Source organism: Varroa destructor, unplaced genomic scaffold (assembly GCF_002443255.2).
Source record: "Varroa destructor unplaced genomic scaffold, Vdes_3.0 BEIS01000003.1, whole genome shotgun sequence".
NCBI classification, from domain to species: domain Eukaryota; kingdom Metazoa; phylum Arthropoda; class Arachnida; order Mesostigmata; family Varroidae; genus Varroa; species Varroa destructor.
In genome coordinates this window covers 46,629,632-46,648,776 of record NW_019211456.1, presented here as the reverse complement: position 1 = coordinate 46,648,776, position 19,145 = coordinate 46,629,632, and the positions used below count along the sequence as shown (strand labels likewise).

The following is a 19,145-nucleotide window of genomic DNA, read 5'->3' as shown; positions in this document are numbered from 1 at the left end:
ACACAGGGAGCTGGATAATGCAATTCGGCTCCCATGCGCACCTCGCTACAAAAATAGTAGTACATCGTACTAAACGCAAAACTGGCATTATACAAAAGAACTCGTTTGAAGGCGTTGAAGAAGCCAATGCCCATAAAAAAAGAAGTACTTCCCAATGGTTCCAAAGGTCGACCGTAAACCGGACATTTCTGTGTGGTCACAGTTGGACTTTTATGGTTTCTAGAAAGCGACTTCTAAGATTGGCGATTGCACGTAATCTGTATAGCACTAATGTTATATAAATGTTTTAATTCTCTTTATTAGATAAAAGCGTGCCATCAAGCCTTGCTAACTTACGACTCAAGAACATGGAACTGAGGTATATGTATAATTATGGTCACTTTAGGTCTGTGATAGCTGGATCATGATTTTGCTGTTTGGCCTTTCCGGACGATTTGTATTGGCAGAAAGTGGTGGCAAACATAGTCCTATTCAAGGTCACTGGATTCGCAGTTCAGTTCTTCTCCAGTTGTTCCGCTTCCTTATAGTTGAAGACATCTCGTACACACTGACACGCCTCATACCGCGACAGCGTGTTAATGTTAGTGGAAGAGAAGCGCTAAAGCAGATTTATATACCGGTAGAAACACGCCTAGTGGCCTAACTAGCTATACGGGTGCACAACTATAACAGTCGCATTCACTTATAAATAAACAGAATCACGCACCGTAACATATCCGAGTGTTCAACTGCTCGCCAGATTTACTCGACAGAACCTAGCGTTACTGGACGCTATTCTTGCTGGCGCACCCCACATCTGACGCGTATATAAAAGAAAGTCGAAGTGCGGCCTTCAGTCGCTACATTCGATCTAGACGTATTGCCCGCTGGTGCAGCGCGGTGCGGTGACACTGCTGTACTGGCCTGCCTACATGTTCTTGGCTCCCTTCTCTATGTAGCAGTTTAATATGGAAGCTTTAAGTCATAGAAATAGTTCATAGAGCGAAGGAAGTTTACGTAAAGTTGTAAACTGACTGTTTCAGAAGCTCCCTGCGCCAACCGCTCGGTCAGACGATGCCTGCGCGCGAGCGCTTCCATAAATGAATAACGCCGTCAGCTGGTTCTAAACCTTGAGACTGGCCCGGCTAATTTCTGCGCTAATGTTACGTTTCGAGAGTATGACACAAGCAAGTGAATGATAGGGTAGATTTATTATGATTAAGTAACTTTCGATATATAGGTTCTGCATTGTTGAACACCTCGTCCGTGAGTCTACTGATACTCAAACGTATTTCATATCAGAACAATGTTTAATACTAGATAATAACCCATTTCTTTACAACACATATAAATTCAGTGACGACATTATTTCTAACGGACTATTATGAGAGAATTCACTGTAGGTGATGAAACTTCAGCTGGAAAAAGGATATTACAGACCGGAATATATGCGGTTATGTTTTGAATATAGTGTCACTCAAACGATCGTTTTATAATTATTTATTAGTAATAAAACTAATTAGGCTAATCAAAAAACTATCTTTCTCAATTTCATGGAGCTCAAAAAACTAGACAGACACTATCGGGATTAATACCTCACTATAGAATTTATCTATATCCGCACATAAGAAATCTGTTCACCTACTTAAAGCATTGTCTATTGCTGTGAGTCTGTTCTTACGTTCCAGATGAAACGCACCAGTTTCTATTTGTTAAACAGCGGTGCTCTATTTTTTTTTTTTTCTTTTTTTTTTGGAAACGTCACCAGAATTTTCCAATTACAATTTTGCTTTAGCTGCTAGGCTTATCTGTATCGTACACTATGGTACGTTCTTTGTGTGAAGCTCTAAGCTACAGGGTAGGAAGGAAAGTGAGTATGATTCATTGAATGACCGTTAGAACTCGTTGCCAACATTCAGACCTCTTACTGTTTAAGAGAGGTTTTACCTCTTTAAATCATTACACGTGTATGGTTATTGTGCAAGATTAGATCGAGGAATCTCATTCCGACTCCATGTACTTCGCATGTACAACTGTACATGTGCAAAGGCGCACACATACGCCTCTGATTCCGTATTCCACATCAACGGACAATTTGTTCGTTCGTGAGCCGAGATGAAAAGCAGAGGGGTATATATATATACTTTGACAGTTGCTTTTTGTATTACAAACTCGTTAGTACGTAAATTAGTAGACTGGCGAGTTTTTAATACTTTGCCTGCACTTAAAATATTCTTCAACCGCAATCCAATGTAGCACCTCTTTACTCCCTGGTTGTCATGTAAAGGCCATTTAGGCCTAATTCAATACAGCTTATTGGTAAGGCAAATGCTAATCACATTATTCAGACTCTTGGAGTGCCTTGGGCACTGTAGGTGTAGTTAAGGGTTAGTCCTGGCCAAACTGGAACAATTGTATTCGATATTGAAACCACTTTGTTATCCCAAATGTCAAATATATCTCAATAGAAATAAAAAATTTTATTAACGTTTTCCTGCATCTTGAAACATGGATAGGGCTATTTGCCAACGGTCAAACCATTCATTGTTTTACGTGCTCTTTTGAAGCAAGCTTACGCTACGATTTTTCTACCTGTATCATTGGCATAAATCACTTTCATTTATTTGCTCATTTTCATAGGAACTCAATGAAAATTAATTAATAATACTTTATTTAGGTCACTGGACAAGCCTTTTTTGTGTTGGTAATCATTCTTTGCAACTATCAACTTGAATTCAACTCATCTTAAAAAAGGTCTCATGCCGGAAGGCACAGCTAAACTTACAAGTTGCTACCGATGGCATTCTACTCTGGTTTTTCTTCGTGCATTTTGCCATGGGTTTGGCAAAGCTCGAACTCGGTTCGGACTTGTCCTGGTCGTCGAGGCACAACTGAAGCCGTTGTACAACGTCCCGGACGTGTACCTGGGGTCTAATTACGGTGGTGTTAACGTAATGGTGGTCTAGTAAACGTGTTACCATACAAACAAAGCCTCAAATGTACGCAAAGGTTGACTTTGGCATGTTTACGTTGAACTCCTGTACCTGCCGACCGTTACGATGTTCACCGCCATTTCACGTAAAGGGACATTTTCAAAACATTTCGAAGAGAACGATATGAGTGAATATGGGACTGCTGTAAGTTAATTGGCGTACGGCACGGCTTATAGTTGATGGCAGCGGCGTCAAGGAAACGTGTGATTATCAGTAAAGGTCATAACTGCAAAAAAGCAATACTATGTGTATGCGGTCCGTTGCTTGGGCCTGTCCCATAATGCTCCCTCGCCGTGCCTCTTGCCCCGTACTAGAGTTGCGTGTACTGTGTCCTCTATGTAACGTGCCCCCCCCGCCCCCTCGGCCAGCAGTACCCGTCCTAGTAGCAGAAAGCAGAAGTAGTCGTCGTGATAGTGTTGCTCGGGGTAGCAGGAATCGTAGGCTCATTGAGATGGCTGGGCCGAGCAATACCGTCACGGCAATGCAGCAATTATCATCCTCTAGTGCTGCGTCTGCCATTGCCCCTTTGCCTCCAGCCACTGCCGCCTCCGGTTTCATCACAAGTAATTACGTACAATTACACCCTGCATTAGTGTTAGCGGGCCTGCTTTAGTTGGGCACAGCATAGAGAACGCCTCTGTGGAGTCTGCTCGTCATGTGGCCCTGAGTACTTAGCCTGTCTCTATATCATCTGTATGTGAGGCGTTGTCAAGGCCTCCTTTGCAAAGGCTGTTCCCTCGCCGGCCTGTGCCTCACGGTCCTGCCCAGCTGCCACTTACCTTGACGCCAGTTTGCTTCAACTCGACTCCACTCACGGTGCGACACCAGTTTGGCCTATCTCAGTCTCCTGACTACCCATTCGCACGCTGCTGCTGCCACGGCAGGGGGAGCTGAGGTGGGTAAGAAACAAAGTACCTGACAGTTCTGCCTGTTCACATTTCCCACCATATGAAGTAGCATGGCCTATCTGAGCCATGAAGGCGTGTCATCACTGTCAATGATGCTATTCCAAAGTTCTGCTACGATCGCGGAACCAAAACCCGCTTGTTGTAGGGTGTTATGAAATATGGAAAGTAATGAGGATCTGATGTCCAAGGAGAACAGAGACATTCAACAATCCTAGTCAAGCAGGTAAACGTTACGGATATTTGACTTGTGGCTATCATGGTATATCTGTTATCGAGGTGTGGCACTGAGCGTTGGGTCGCGTTTGCTTTACGACATGGTTATAAAAAAAAACAGGAGCCCCTCTTTCGATATTTTTTGGAAAAAACAATACAATACTAGCTGGAATCTAACTGGAACAGTTGAGCTATTGTGCACCTAAACAAATGTTAAGTATAACATGAGCAAATGCTCTATTGAACGTATGCTTTTACAATTAAGATGTAACATTTTTAATATGTTGACGCATCGTCTTGCAGTATTCATTATATGTTCGTGCCGTAGTTCATACTAAAAAATAATACATTTACACATTTACGACTATCCAAAGAGTAGTATGAAATTTACCGTTGAACATATCGCAGTGAAATAGTAAAGCCTCAGTGTGGTTTGTTAATTGGTCGAACAAAATTTTATTAAAAACTTATTTGCAGTTGTCTTAATCCTAGTTATAACTGTTTCTTCACTTAAATTGTAGGATAATTGAAAGCAAAGGAAATTAAAACGCTTATATATATTACGAGACTCCTCTACGTCGGTTTTCAGGGAAAGAGTTTCGGCGACTTTGAACAACCTGGCTAACAATGAGTCCAAAGTGTTTTTAATTGACAGAAACCAAAATAAGTAAAATGTCAACTGTTACTTTATATTTAAAGTGCTATATATAGTGAGGATGGTGAATCTATATCAGCTGCAATTTATTTAACACCACTGTCAGAAACTACATGTTCTTCGGAAAAAAAATACACCTCTTTATTCGTTGAAGATTCTTCTATTATATAGCCAAAATGCTATTCGTTAATTTAAAAAAATAATTTTCGAGAACGTATAGCAATAAGGTGTGATTATATGGATAAAAAATCAGGAGTTATATAAGCCACTAGCAAGCGGTCAGTTATTTAACTAAAAAATTTTTTGTTCTAAAAAAATTGTGATTTTATCTGCGGAGACCGTTGTTTTTGCCTGCATTTACTTCTAGGTTTATCTACTTTAACTCTATATAATGTTCTGTTGCTTAATGTAAAGCCCATTTTTGCACGTAGCGATTTGCTAAGGCTACTCAGATGCAGTAAAATGCGCACTAAAGAGTACTCAATATATTTCGCATAGCCTTTGTCAACCTTTGAAATCAGTATTTACGCGTATATACTACCGATTGATACTTTAATAGTTCTATGCAGTATGCATCATCGTGTAAAACCACGATCCTTAGACTCTGACGATGATGGCTATAAAGGTAAGTGGAGATATTCTATTAAGGCGGATCCAGACCCTGTTCGATAAACGTCCCCGCTACTGATATATGCGTTAACCGGGTTAGAACACCTATAGCCACATTCGAGCCCTATTTCTAGACTACAGGTGACGAAATCGTTCACTATGGTTAAAATATGGTTTATCTAGCACATTGAACACAAGTTGGGATAACATATCGCTTCTCGGGCTGGGCAAACGTAACTATGTCTATGATAGCGGAAGAGTTATAGGTAATAATAAGAACACAAAGGGCTCAATCAATTTTCAAGCACAGCAAAAGCGGATCTCTCGAGATCATCATTCTCGTTCCTATAAAGTAGTAATTGGACAATATTAAATCATAACACGACGGCTCGCTTACTTACGAACGGTATCGCCTGGTACTTTGTCTTATCAGGCCTCATAGCATTAGAAATCAGCGCTTAATATCAAAACTTTAACATTATTAACCTTAATAATAATTTGCAGGGAACGAATAAATGTTCATTATTTGTTTGGGAAGGTCAGTAAAGCCTTTCTTTGATATAGGAAATACACTTTATCGTAGTCTTTCTCAAAAACCTAATTGTTAGATCACTTGCCCCGATTAGCACTGATTTTTTTTTAATATTTGAAAATTAAGGTTGACTATTTTTTATTTTTCTCGATTTGCCAACCAATGTACATTTTTACATCTGTAGTTTCTGGGCGGTCAAGGGTTTACTGCATTCTCTTATCGAAATTCAAATAATACCATTAACGGAAGTTTACTAAGATTGAAACGGATAGCAAAGCTCATACTGTACGGCGGCTGCATTTCCCATTGATACAATGTCACTTTCTCTTGGGTAACTAAAAACCTATGTGGCCTGGCATTGTCATGGTGGAATACGACGTCTTTTCCTCGACGTTCGCTAGTTCCTCCGGCGTCAGGTCGGGCTTTGCTACATATAGTAAAGCAAATGTTTTTCTTATTTGTGCATTATTGTCGTAAATTATTATTATCATTTTTTTCAGCCATCTAGTATCAGCCGCCTTAAAGACGGCTCGATTTTGTTGCGTTTTTGCAAACTTTTGTAAGTTAACAAGTTAATACTTTTGTATCAATTCGTGTTTAGCTGGTTTTCTTCAAATTTAATTCCTTAACGATACTATATGGCTATTTACGCCTGCTTGACTTTGGCGACACTCACACCAAGGCTTCCGTAAGATGACTAACCACCACATGGAACATGTTTCACATCGAACCAAAGACGATAAAGTTATCTTTTGGCCGTTTTTTCCGATAATGCGAAAACAGCATAAGTTACAAAATATAGTGGGTGAATTTTACTCATCTTTGAGGCGCTCTGTCTTAAGTTTGAACGAAGATATTCTAGCAGTTTATGTACATGTACTCTTGTCATATTTCACCTTTCAAATAATACCGATGCCGATTCAAATTAAGTAATTTTAAAATCATCTAATTTTTTAAAAAGAGCTATGAATATAATACTTTTTTCGACTGCCTAGTATTATATTCATAGCTCTAAAATCATGTTATGATAAAAAAAAAGTTATGTACTTGGTCAATGTACAACACCAAAGTTACTATTACGGTTTAAGTGAGACAAATGTTACAAATTGCGTATTCATTAGTGCGGCGGAAGATCTTCGACCAAAAAATACCAATCGAACGGTGATGGCTTGAAAATATCTAAGAAGGGAGCAAATAATTACCCAGGTCTCGGGTGAATTTTGTTTCTCTTTACTAATGATAAGCGGTAAATGAGGTTGTGAAGCCCAAGTAGCTGAAAAGGCTAGAAAACTACTGCTGTTGCTTGGTTAGGTCGGTCTATTACTTATACTTCTAGGGTGAGACCTATCCGTCTACAGTCCCCTGGGCCACTCTCCTCGTTTATTGCTCCCAGCTTTGCGTCAGGCTCCAGACCCACGTCCCTCAGAGGCGGAGTCCGGGTCAACTTAACTTGTTGTGTGCCGTAGTATTCTCTGGGAGAAACCGACTGAACTTGACGCGCTTGGACAAATCGAAAAAGTCAGTAAGCGCATTCACTGGCACCCATATTCGTCCACGAAGGGAATAACAAGCAAACAGTCTACAATGGACCTTTAATGTGGACAAAGGCTTGCATACACGATGATCTAGTTGGCCCAGCATCTGCTAGGAACAAGCAAGGCGCAGCAAACCTTTTTATGAAGCAAAGGAAAGCGGTTAGGGGCCAGCAAGTAGCCACTTGGTGTGTCGGTAATGCCTGCTTGTTAATTTAGTAACGAATTTTACTCGAACAATACGAAGCGTCTTAAACGGTGAAGGTTACTTGCAGCAACGGACATGCGTTGCTTGTATAATCAATTAAGTCGAACAGAGACTTTCACAGTTTATATCTATTGGTTAAAGTATTACTGTTTGTCGGTCCGTCAGCGGTCATTGCATACGACCACAGGATTGCGTAATAGAACATGTAAAAGTTATATACATTATTAGGTACGGAGAATTGAAATTCTCTATAAATCATTCTGCACAAATCCAGTGTTGTGCCTTTTAGATGCATCTACAATTACTGGCTAGCTGCAGAATTGCCTTAGTTCCCAGAAAATGACAATCTCGTTTACCTTTAACACACTTCCTGTACATTCTCGTATCGTAAACTGCTTAGAAGTTCGAGTTGGCGTCACGGCAGAAAGAGCATTCCGCGTTTGAAAATGAGATAAAAAATGGGCCTATCACAGCGCTATTATTCATTTAAGGCATATATATCCATCCGTGATATTGACTACGACGTTAGGCACTGGTAGAAGATCTCTTTATGCCTAAGGCGAGAGGCTTAATATCAGCCGAAGTGCATTATTTCATCGTTGACTGAATTATACGGCTCTGCCCAGTAACAAAACAGGCTCTACAATACGATTTAAGGTTACTCGAATTATAAATCAATGAGTAACACGTGCAAATATCACAACACTTACCTCACTTTATTAGGCAAACGATACTGTTGCGCTATCAGGTAATGATGTCGGCGGTAATAGGCAGGCAATTACTTGCACGAGGCTTGATAATGATTCAAGTGAAATTAAAACATGTTCCACCTCACCGATCATGGCTACGTCATGAACTAATTGAGGGTTTTGTCAGGTATGGCAAAAATAGCTCAACGCCCCATAGCCTTAAGATTATGCCTAGGGTACGCACCGACGTTCAAAACTGAAAGCTCGGCAGGCAAGCCCGAATCTGCAAAGGAACCGGGAAGTTTGAAATTGATCGACCGATGTTTTGTTCTATTTACTGGTTTCGTTTGCTTTCGCTATGGTACGAGGTGCGGTTGACTAGGAAGACTTCCTCCACTGGTCTGGGTGTATTTAATCGACGCTTAGCCTTGCATTTCAGCTGAACAGGAAGGCCATTATTAGCTCACCAGCTTTTCTGTCCTCAATACGACAATCCCGCTGCCTGTATGTTCTGTACGTTGTTTTTATAGTATGGCCATTAACTTGGTATACATTATAATACTTTAGGACGAGGTCTACAAGCCCGAACACCAACATTGACACAAGTCTCTCAATATTAATAAAAAAATATTGCTTTTCCCAAACGTATCCTTCTTCTTTTCAAAGTCGGGGGTTCAAGGAGTGTCTTCTTTACAAAGTCGTTCAGAAGATAATAAGGTCAGAGCGGCTCAACCTGACTATGATTATTAAGCTTAACGAGTATTTTTCAGCGTTTATTTCAGCGAGACAAAAGACTTGCTAACGACAAAGCATGGTCTCACAAAAGGTTTCAAGATTTACGACGACATCCGCTGCGCTATCGAATTTAGAAAACAACCCAGAACAACGTAAATGAGCACAAGCCATTCCCGACCCCTTTGTAACTTGCTTTGTCGTTATATAAGCTTAATCATAAGGTTCGAATGAGTGGCACTTCAGTTTGTCGTTCTATTGTTGTACTTTTCCTTACCTTATACTAATGACATTAAACAATATAGGAGATAACGAATGAGTGATCAAATCGTATAGATTTGTTAATTGTAGAAATAATACGAGAGTAGATCTGAGTTGTCTCACGGTTCATACCTTATTTTTTTGTGAGTGCAAGACGCAATGGAGTTCAGTGAATTGCGATTGTTATAAACGATACGGCAAATTTATAATCGGAATGTTTTCTTTTCTTTTATGAATGTGATTACAGTGCCTAGATCAGGAAGTAGCTCAGAAGTGGTTATTAGCTCCCGGAAAAGATGAGTGTAAATAAATAGCCATTTTGCAGCTGTAAAATATTACCGCTTCCTATGGCGGCCACCTACGCCGACTTGCCGTCGTTTGCTCTATGACTCGGCTATCGTATAGAGTTGTTGTTATAGCAGTTTCACCTCTCTTGTGACCCAACGTATCCCAGCGACCATGGCGACGTTTACGCTGGGTTATCCTCGTGAGTCACTAAGATTAGGCATTGAGCGAGGTCAACGGAACCACTCAGAGCTCCCAGATCTCCCCATTACAGCGTTAGTAATAAAATCGGCGGAGTCATAGAGCAGCCAGCTTATTTAATAGAGTCTATCTATATCCAGCAATAGAATACTCACTTGGGAATGACTCACGAGCTTCATTCGCCTGTTAAGTCCTCATCACTGTTGTCACTATAAGCATCGTCATCATTTTTCTTCTTTCGCTTAATAATATTTACCGCTTTATCCTCTTCTACTGTGCGCGAAAAGTGTTCCTACAGCTGAGATCACTGTGTCAGCAATTACGAATGCGCGCTTTACAGTTTTATTTGCCGTATTTAGGCTGTTCTGTGACGATCCTGTGCTTTGATTAAGATGTAGCACATCATAACTGCTTGTAATAACAAGCCGACAGTCGACAAACAGCCAACATTCTATAAGTTGATCAGTTTCACCAGCTTGCGCGATCAGCGCGTCATAGAAGGATTCTCTTATATCTATTACCTTGACGCTTTGCGCCCTTCGATAATACCTCTCGTTTTGGACGTTGCACCTTGTCCTCCAGATCAGGCTGAAGCTGCTTAAAACATCCAGATGCTTCCAAGTGAGCCGCCTGCCATGTATGTGCATGTGCGCGTATCTATGTATCTAACTATGGATCTAAGCGTCTGTCTGTCTGTTTGTTTGTCTGTGTTTATCTATCTAGTAAACTCAACTCTGTGTCGACATTAGACCCAGGAGCTTTGCTTGCAGGCGAACTAGCGGGTCTACAAGCATTCCGTTTTTCGCGTTTAGCCATTGCAGTCCGTCGGCACCCGCCCGTATACGGTAGAGCGTTTGGCCTGGGGGGCGCTGTTATCGTTGTTTATCCGAACGGGTCCCTCTCCTAGGGGCCTTTCTCTTCCTCCCTAAATGAAGGGAAGGGTATCATTTCCTACTCGAAGGACTTCGGAGCGGTTTGGCGGGGTAGCGAAAGCTTGCAAGCGGCGAGCCGCTCGCTCTTCCGAAACCATCTATACTGTCCAGCGGCCAACAGAGAACACAAAACGACTACTAGTAACAGCAGCCAGGCTCCACCAACTGCTGTGGCGATCTACAAGAAAGCTGAGTGTGAGAACCGTTTCGGTCGTGTTTTATCTGTTGTGCGCATCTGTGGTGATCGTTGCAGTGTTCGATCCGATGCCATAGTCAGTTCTGTTACTGGAGTGGTGGTAAAACAAGGTTATTGTTCTGGTACGATACAATGAAGGCAAACCTTCCTCCCGGCGTTATTTAGCAGTTTGTGCGCCTGTTTCTCGTAGCGATGAGGTACAGACTACAGGCGAAGGAAGAAACCGGTCTAGGTTCACTGAGGAATGAGATTTCGTCGTGAGCAAGAGTCCGACTGTGCAAAGGTGCTACAACTGGAGTCATCGAGGTGAATTTTCGTTGTGCCATGATAGAGATGCTATTCTGCTGTACCGTGGAGTAGAGGGTGAACACTAAGCTATTGCCTCTGTTTCATACGCCTTAAATCATCGTGCTCCCAGTGATAATTTGCCATTGACCGAAAGCAGACAATAACGCTAATCGGCCGATCGTCTGTTACATTTGTGTGCGGATACATTTTGTTGATATGTTAGTGTGTGTGCTCCAACTTCTTTTTTCAGCTTCTACACCTGGATACATCACACATACATTGTCACCGTTGTATACGAACAATAAGGATATTGCTTAAGGATTATTTAACGTGGACACATTTGGTGTTTGCGTTTCTGTTAAATACGCAATCATGGTGAGTACGAAGCGACTGATTTGTGCTGACCAGGTCAAGGTGTCGGACAAGCCTACTGAAATGATTTAGGAATGATAGGTACGACACTGAAAAAATGGTCTGGTAGCTTACAGATCAAATATTTTCGTTCGGCAATAAGGCCACAGTAGACCATAAGTTTCTTGTAACATGAAAAAAGTCACTTGACGAAACGTGTAAAAAAAATAAGACTGTACCCGCTACACGTTGCGATCGCAAACGACGAAAGCGCGAAATGTCGATTTTTAATCTCCGCATCTGCTCGCATCTCGGCTGCGATAAAAAGTAGAAATAATACTGATGCTGCCCACCCAAGATTCTATACGGACTAACAATATATTGGTGAGATGGTTAGAAGTGACTGAACGTGTCTAAATCACAAAACCAACATATATAGTTAGTTGCATGATTGTTAGTAACCTTATTCTTCTTCACGTGTATTTATGATGAAGTAAACTTAAATAACTTAAATTTCCTTCGAATCAAAATTGTGTAGATTACAAATCGTAGATATATCGTTTGCAGATACAAACGCCAGCTCAAAGCTAAAATTTTCATCGAAACTAGCAAATGTGCTAGGACTCGTTTCGGAAACGGGTAAAGCAAACGAAATCTATTTCAATATCGTCTACTTTCATTGACGGGCTGCGTCGAAAAGTGTATATACTCATGGAAATATTACGTTCGACGTAGGCTGATGGATAGCATATTGTACACAATATTAGAAGCGAATTCGTTGAAAAGGCCCACATAGATTCAAAGCGGTCTGTCATGAACGAAATTAGTAATGGCTGTTTGTCGCAGCCGGTCTCTCTATGGTTGGAAGCTAGCGATCATCGTAAAAAAAGGAGCCTCGTGTAGAAACAATGTTTCTCTATGCACAAAAAACACAGCTTATTCCTGCTGTGTGACACGCATTGTTAGTCTATGATTGCCGTAGAACATTATGGCCGATTGTTTACGACTACAAAATTATCCATAATCAGATATGTACGTAACTTCTAGCACGCTAGTGAATACTCAATGGCAACGATGATCTTAAATATGTGCTCTCTACTGCTCTCTATGCTAAATGGTGATAATTAAATGTAGAAGCATTATAAAAACTGCTCACAAGTGACTGTCCCGTTTTACCTTGGGAGCGGGTAATTATGACGAATTTACAAATTGATAAAAATGCAGGCCGTATCATGATTCCTAGTGAAGCAATTCTAGACGATACTATGCCTTTTTGCGTGTTAACAATACTGAAACCTGGCCTTATTATTGATACTTAAGCTAAAACACTTCTTCATATATTAAGCTTAGTAATTTCAGAGAATAGAATACTTACCTTGCTGGCTGTGGTGCGTGACCCTTAATTTCGAACACACGTTATTGCTGCTTGAATAAATTCGAAATCGCTGTTATACGAACGAACCAAGGAAAAGAGAAAAACCGTAAGTTGCAGCTAGAGGGATTATTATGCATATAAGAAAGAAAAAAAAAACGGATTTAAGCTTTATCGGTATCCTTGACGTAGATAGAATTGAAGTTCAATTGATGTCGACGGCGCGTCGTGGAGTAGGCAGCGGATTATAAAATACACTTATCAATTTATTGTAGAAACGGATCAAAGCTGAATAGTTAAGTAAAATCAATGAACATCTATGAGAAACAACCGTACTTCATGCTGACAACTTCATTGTGAAACAACAAGCGTCAAATTGTAGATTGTGTCACGAAGGAACATTCAGACCCATTAGAATCTAGTGCGTCCGGCTTATAACTAACTTTCTGTAGGGGTCGCTAATGTTAAAGACTTTGTTTAGAGGAATCATCTTCTAGCCGGCCTTTATTTAGACTAAATGATGATCATATAATTGTTGGCTTTTCTTCGTGGGAAAAGATAACGTGTTTACTGCTCCCGCTGATTGCTTAGCCACCCTGGTTTCTTATCAGTATGTGAAAGTGACTTAGTCAAAAATGCGCCGCTTTATATTTAAGCGTGCTCTATCGTCACATTATTGATATACATTGGTTTTAAGCCCAATAATGGTAGAGGAGAAATTCTTCCAGATTTTGTGTAAAATCATAATCGGTGAAACTACCAGCTTCGGTAGGTTAACTTTTTGAGCATATTCAATGTCTCTATTATTATCCTAAAGGGACCCATAGTTCAACTGATTGTTCATTTAAGGACACATTGCGTCTCGAGGGGCGAACACAAATGCAAAGAAACCGTAACAGTGAGCATCAAAGGACTTGCACTAATTGCGTCTACGTTCATCTTGTGATAAGGTAAAGAGAGTGAAGGTTCTTCGCTTAGTCACAGAGCTGCAATGCTCATAAAGAACCAGGAAGGTGCTGGACTTGCCAAGAAAAAAACAGTCCAGCTTTGACGGTTGGGAGGAAAAGGCGTCGAGGATTGTGAAAGGGCTTTTGGATTAACAAGAAGTTCGGGTTGAGGAACGAGAAATAAGCGTATGTCTGTGAATACTGAGAGTATGTCTGTGTGTATGTGTACGTTCTGAGGAGTAACAAATGTGTACACTTGAGGCAAAGGCCGAAAGTTCTTTCCCAACGCTTTTCCCAAGTCCTTTCATCTTGCATAGAATAGCGCCGTGCTGCTCTCCCTTTCCCCATCTGCACGACTGAAAAATATCCAGCTAAAACCACGTACTGAATCCACAACGCTGTAGCTTGGAGTGGTCTTTGTTGGTACCTACCTCTTTCAGGATTTGAAGTAAAACTGGCACGAAACGACCGGAAGAGCGACAACTTCTCCCTGACCCGCATTGCTGAAGGGGGCACAAATGAGGACGTAGTCCAGCAAGCGCTTCGGGGTTGTAGACGCAACGTAGTCTGTCTCTCAGAGCAAAATGAGTATCCAGTTCGCGCCGTAACCAATGAGAACGTCGGCGTGAACTAATACTAGCCTCCCCGACTACTCGATTCCAACTGCGAGCTTCCGTGTATACATTATATTCGTGCATCTTTTATCTATTACCACTAATTCAGTATGATAGCCCAGGTTGACGGCAGCAAAGGCTCGAAAATAAACTTTGAAGGTTCCGCGGACTCTAGTCCAGCTACCGCATGCAGTTCCGCCGCCCTTATTCAGCAACCAGGACTTTTCCACTTTGCTGCCACCGGTTGTTAATGGCTTTTTGCAAGTAATGCGTTTAATCGGGTCGACGTAGATGGAATTACCAGACCTCTGCAGCTAGCCAGAGCCATAGCGAGAAGACCGGCTTTTTCGTCGTGCTGGCTAGAAACAAAAGGCGACTACCCTTAAGGATCAAGTAAACACGGAGTGCGGAGATATGGCGACGTTAGATACGAATCAGTGGTTTGGCTGGTTACTATATATATATCAAGTGAACAAGGCGTGAGAGTAAGAAAATACTATAGCCTTACGCAGAAGAGAAGCGGCCATAAAAGATGACATATATGTATAGTCCGCGTAAATAGTAACGACAAAACATCTATAATACGAATCCGTCGAACAGATATAGCTCCTGCAATTTGGTCAGTGCCGTATTTTTCAGTATCTGTTTGCAGTGGAAGGTTCACCATGTTGATGTTAATGAATTTACGCGTACACAGTCCTGAAGCTTGCATCATCATACGTTGATGGGAGTTGGACTTCCTGGACAAGTAAACGAAGGCCGGCTAAAACGTAACGTTACCTAAGTTACTTATGTGTTATAGTAATATTTTAAGTACAAGTTATCATCACTTCGTGAAAGAATCGTTGAAATTTCGTATGCTAACTGTCGTATAGCTATAATAGTAAAGATAGTCGCGTTATACATATGGTTCCGTATTTTCGTTTGCACGGATCGTGCAACAAGTTGTCTGTCAACAAGTATACGGGGTCCGATACCCACTTTTAATGCGTGAACGATGTCGTTTTAAAAATCGCCCTTAATAACGAAAATATAACTTTTTCCACTATCTCAAGACTCTTAAGCATGTTCTCTGCTTACCTCGACTATGAGAAAGTCGTGACACTAGGTCATTGGAAAGATCGCGAAAGTGTATCCTTTTTACGCTAGTTTATCCAAGAGTTACCCTTAAAATTATAATTCTGAACTGTTTAAATAAATCTGGATTTTTTGGTTTCAACTGTACAACACTTTTTGTATAAATTTACCAATAAGCTTCCAATGCTCTATCCTACAAAAACAAGAGTAATTGGATATGCTAGTAGACGAAGAGTTCCATCAAAGTTAAACGGATAAGGAATAGAGCTTTTGTGCTTTCACTAATCCCTAAAAATGCTCCGCTTGATCCCCGGGGGGTAGGAGGTATTTAGTTGGTTGGCCGGACTAATCCTTGCTTCTTAAGATCGCTTAGTCTGTCGTCCTGGGTACCGTCGAGTGCGTGTGACATATATGCTAGAGATAAAGCAATCCGTAGTAAACTATAAAAATAGGTACCAAGATAACTTGCATAGCAGTTACGACTGTTTACACCCCAAGAACATACATAGGTTTTTCAATAATATTGATGATGGAATATTAGGCTACTGTGCTATTATATAATATAACACAAATACTTAATTATCACCATTTAATTCAGCAATATATCAAATAACCGTCCTCAGTTAAGAACACAACTTGGTTACTAGGCGCAGTCTTAGCTTTAACAAGTTACTGTAAAAGTTACCACAGACAAAAATTAGCCAAGTTTTTTTTAGTTGTGAAAACAGCGGCTTGAGAAAAAAGTTTAAACGTTTACGTTTGTTGCGAGCCAAAAAATAATCACACACTGTTTACGCTGACAGTTTTTTTTCTACGAGTGTTTTCTCTACAGCCACTAATTGTTCCGCAACAAAGTGAGTTCGGTATCGACGTTAGCACTGCTGAATATTTCCGCTCGGTTTATCGACTACAACCCTAACTGTTCTCAATTTTTTTGCCAAAATTTAAAAAACTATAATTTTGAAAGGAAGGTAAAATGTTAGATTATTTTTTGCATAGTTTTGTACTAAAAAAACCTGGACTGCTGTCGTCATTATTTGCACGCCTCTAAATCAAGAGCTACATCGAGTTCAAAAGCTTAATTGCAAACAACTATCTGTCAAGGTACTAATGGTCATCCAAACGTAATCCCCACTCGTCAGATTTGTTCAGAATATGATTCGATACGAAAAACGCAGTTTATAATCGTGAAATTTGCGTATGTGCATCCCCCTAGCACTGTTGGGGTTGTGACTAGGTCATTTTTTCCATTCGAGGTCGCCGATCTGCCCTTACTGTGCACGACGATGGTGCGTGCAAAGTGGTCTCGTCTAGTGGCCTATTCTTAACACACACATGTCTAACGTATGGTATTGTGCTGCACGCCAATGGTTTTACGGATGGATCAGTTTTGATTTTGCTAGTTTTGGGTTTCGGAGCTTTTCAACATTTCTTGACGGCAGCCAACAAGTGAACAGACGGGATCTGGTCTATTGACAGTTTTGGCTTTACTGTGCTGGGCTGACCATCCCGGCCGGAGCAACCGTCTTCTCTATATCCACGCTTAAACACAGATGCGTTTGCTCATCCATCTTCAACGAGCTCAATTTGCCCGTTTTGGTTTTGCTGCTCTCTATGAAACGAAGACGATGAGGATGAGTGGCTAAATCAAGTCGAAAATTCAGCGATCTGGTGACACCCCACTCCGTACCCGTTTGTATATATGGCAACTATACCGGTTCGATCGGTCAATCAGTGGACGATAGTAGTAAGGGTCCTAAGTTAGAGGAATTGAACAGGGACAAAAATCAAAGGCAAAACAAAAGTTACGAATGTGGATACGGTATAGGTACTGAAGCTAGTGTAGGCCGCGAGGTCCGTAAGAATCGACCCCACTTTTGTCCCTCAACTCTGTCAGCTTCCAAAGCCATAGTCAAAGCTCACCAGACTATTGATTGACGGACTGGCTAAATGGCGAATCGAGACGAGAAACAGTACCAGCAGCTGCATTTGATTCATACATGAATAGGAGTATGACACGATACTTGCCTGTTGACTCTGGCAATTAAGTTGCGCATGAGCTCAGTGCCCCAAATGCGTGCGTAAGCGTGGCTATATCTTAATACGTGGAGACGTTAGTTTGCCTATTTCCTTTATTCGTGCTGTCAGTGCCTTCATGCCTTTATTCCGATCTCCTCCTATATTCTCTCATGCACGCATTTTACGTTATTCTGTCTACCTGCCGCCTGCAATATGCATGAGTGTGTATACCCGATACTTGAACGAATAAGTAAACGAACGGCAGAGATGAGCATATTATATGCGCGTGAGCTGAAGATTCAGCGGGCTTTAGCTTCTACTGTGGCCTACATCTCGGTTTGGCAGTTGCAAAGAATGGCCGTCGCTTCAAATATTGTATGTGTCGTTGGGTGAATAGCATTTGTCGAGAAACTGGAGTTCGGGAGCAGGGTCTTTGTGGGGTTTTAAGAGGGGGTGCGAGATGAAAATCTTCGTGATAGAAAAGAAAAAAAATCGAGTGCAAGAAACAGACGAAAAAGGGAGGCCGGGTGTTCATTCGGAAAATATCTGTCCAATATCTCGTTGCTAGCAGCCACATCGCCATCGCCAGCCGAATCAGCACAAACAAACGGCGTTAAAAACACGCGAGAACCGACGGGGAAAAGCAGACGACCGGCGTTAACCAACGTTCCTCGCAGTATTTGGTTTCTATTGTCATTGTTAGGTGGTGGCCTACTGTTCCGCGCTAGAGCTAGACGGAAAAGCTTCCAAGCGCGGCCTCCGGGTTTTACAGGACGGCCGCTGCCGTCGTCAGCTGCCCGGCTGCTTCATCCGGCCAAGCCGTCGCATTGATTCTATAGCATTGCCTATCTCCCGAATTCAGTCTTCCGATTGACTCGAGAAGTAGCACGACTCACAGAAACAGAAGTGTCGAAAGCTTTTGTAGGTAAACAACTGACGATCAAATTTACCGTGGCAGTGTGAAACTAGGAACCTCTACCCTGATGGACTGCCCTACAAAATCCTGGCCTGGTAGTTCCAATGGAGTCCCCACGGTCGCAGCGTCAGCAGGAGCCTTAGAAATCCACTATTCCATACGCATGTGAGTGCGCGATATCTCAGTTCAATTTGCTTCCGGGGGACGATTTTTGTATAGTGCATATCTGTGTGTGCTTACAAATCAACGCATATGTACAAAGCGTAAAAAGGATATAGAAGGAAAATAAGAAATAGACGAGAAGAAAGAGAGAGATAATTGAAGCATTTTCACACCTAGCTCGTATATGTCATCCACTTGTCTTCAGACCAACCGAACATTTTCAATAAATTCTTAGATATCAAAATTTATTTTTTCTTGCTGGGGCTGCATTGGTCTATTTGAAGAGAAAAAAGTAGGTACAGTCGAACGAATCTCAAAAGAGATCATAGAGGAGCACAAATATGTATATTCCGATTTACTTTTATTTTGAACATAATTCATATATCATTCCTTCTAAAAACCTCTCAAACGATACGTATCGCTTGAAGAATTTCTTATATCATTGAGGAAAAAAGATGAATTCCGCGCTAAACA

At 41.3% G+C, this 19,145-nt stretch overlaps 1 protein-coding gene and 1 long non-coding RNA gene across 6 annotated transcripts in view; one reads left to right on the top strand and one right to left on the bottom strand.

Moving 5' to 3' along the window:
- Window positions 1–10,631, bottom strand: part of LOC147757037 (uncharacterized) — a 63,828-nt gene extending 53,197 nt beyond the window's left edge. Inside the window, exon 1 of the long non-coding RNA XR_015324190.1 lies at window positions 9,953–10,631. This is a non-coding gene — a long non-coding RNA (uncharacterized LOC147757037). The remainder of the gene's footprint in view (window positions 1–9,952) is intronic.
- A 120-nt stretch (window positions 10,632–10,751) lies between these two features.
- The window catches only part of LOC111246236 (suppressor of lurcher protein 1-like), a 252,987-nt gene continuing 244,593 nt past the window's right edge, over window positions 10,752–19,145 (top strand). For 2 of the 5 annotated variants that reach the window (XM_022795511.2, XM_086984160.1), the window contains exon 1: window positions 10,757–11,588. The gene's annotated coding sequence lies outside the window, so the exon portion shown is untranslated. Of the gene's footprint in view, window positions 11,589–19,145 lie in introns of all 5 variants that reach the window. The other 3 variants (XR_002671600.2, XR_002671601.2, XR_002671599.2) reach the window with 2 other exon arrangements.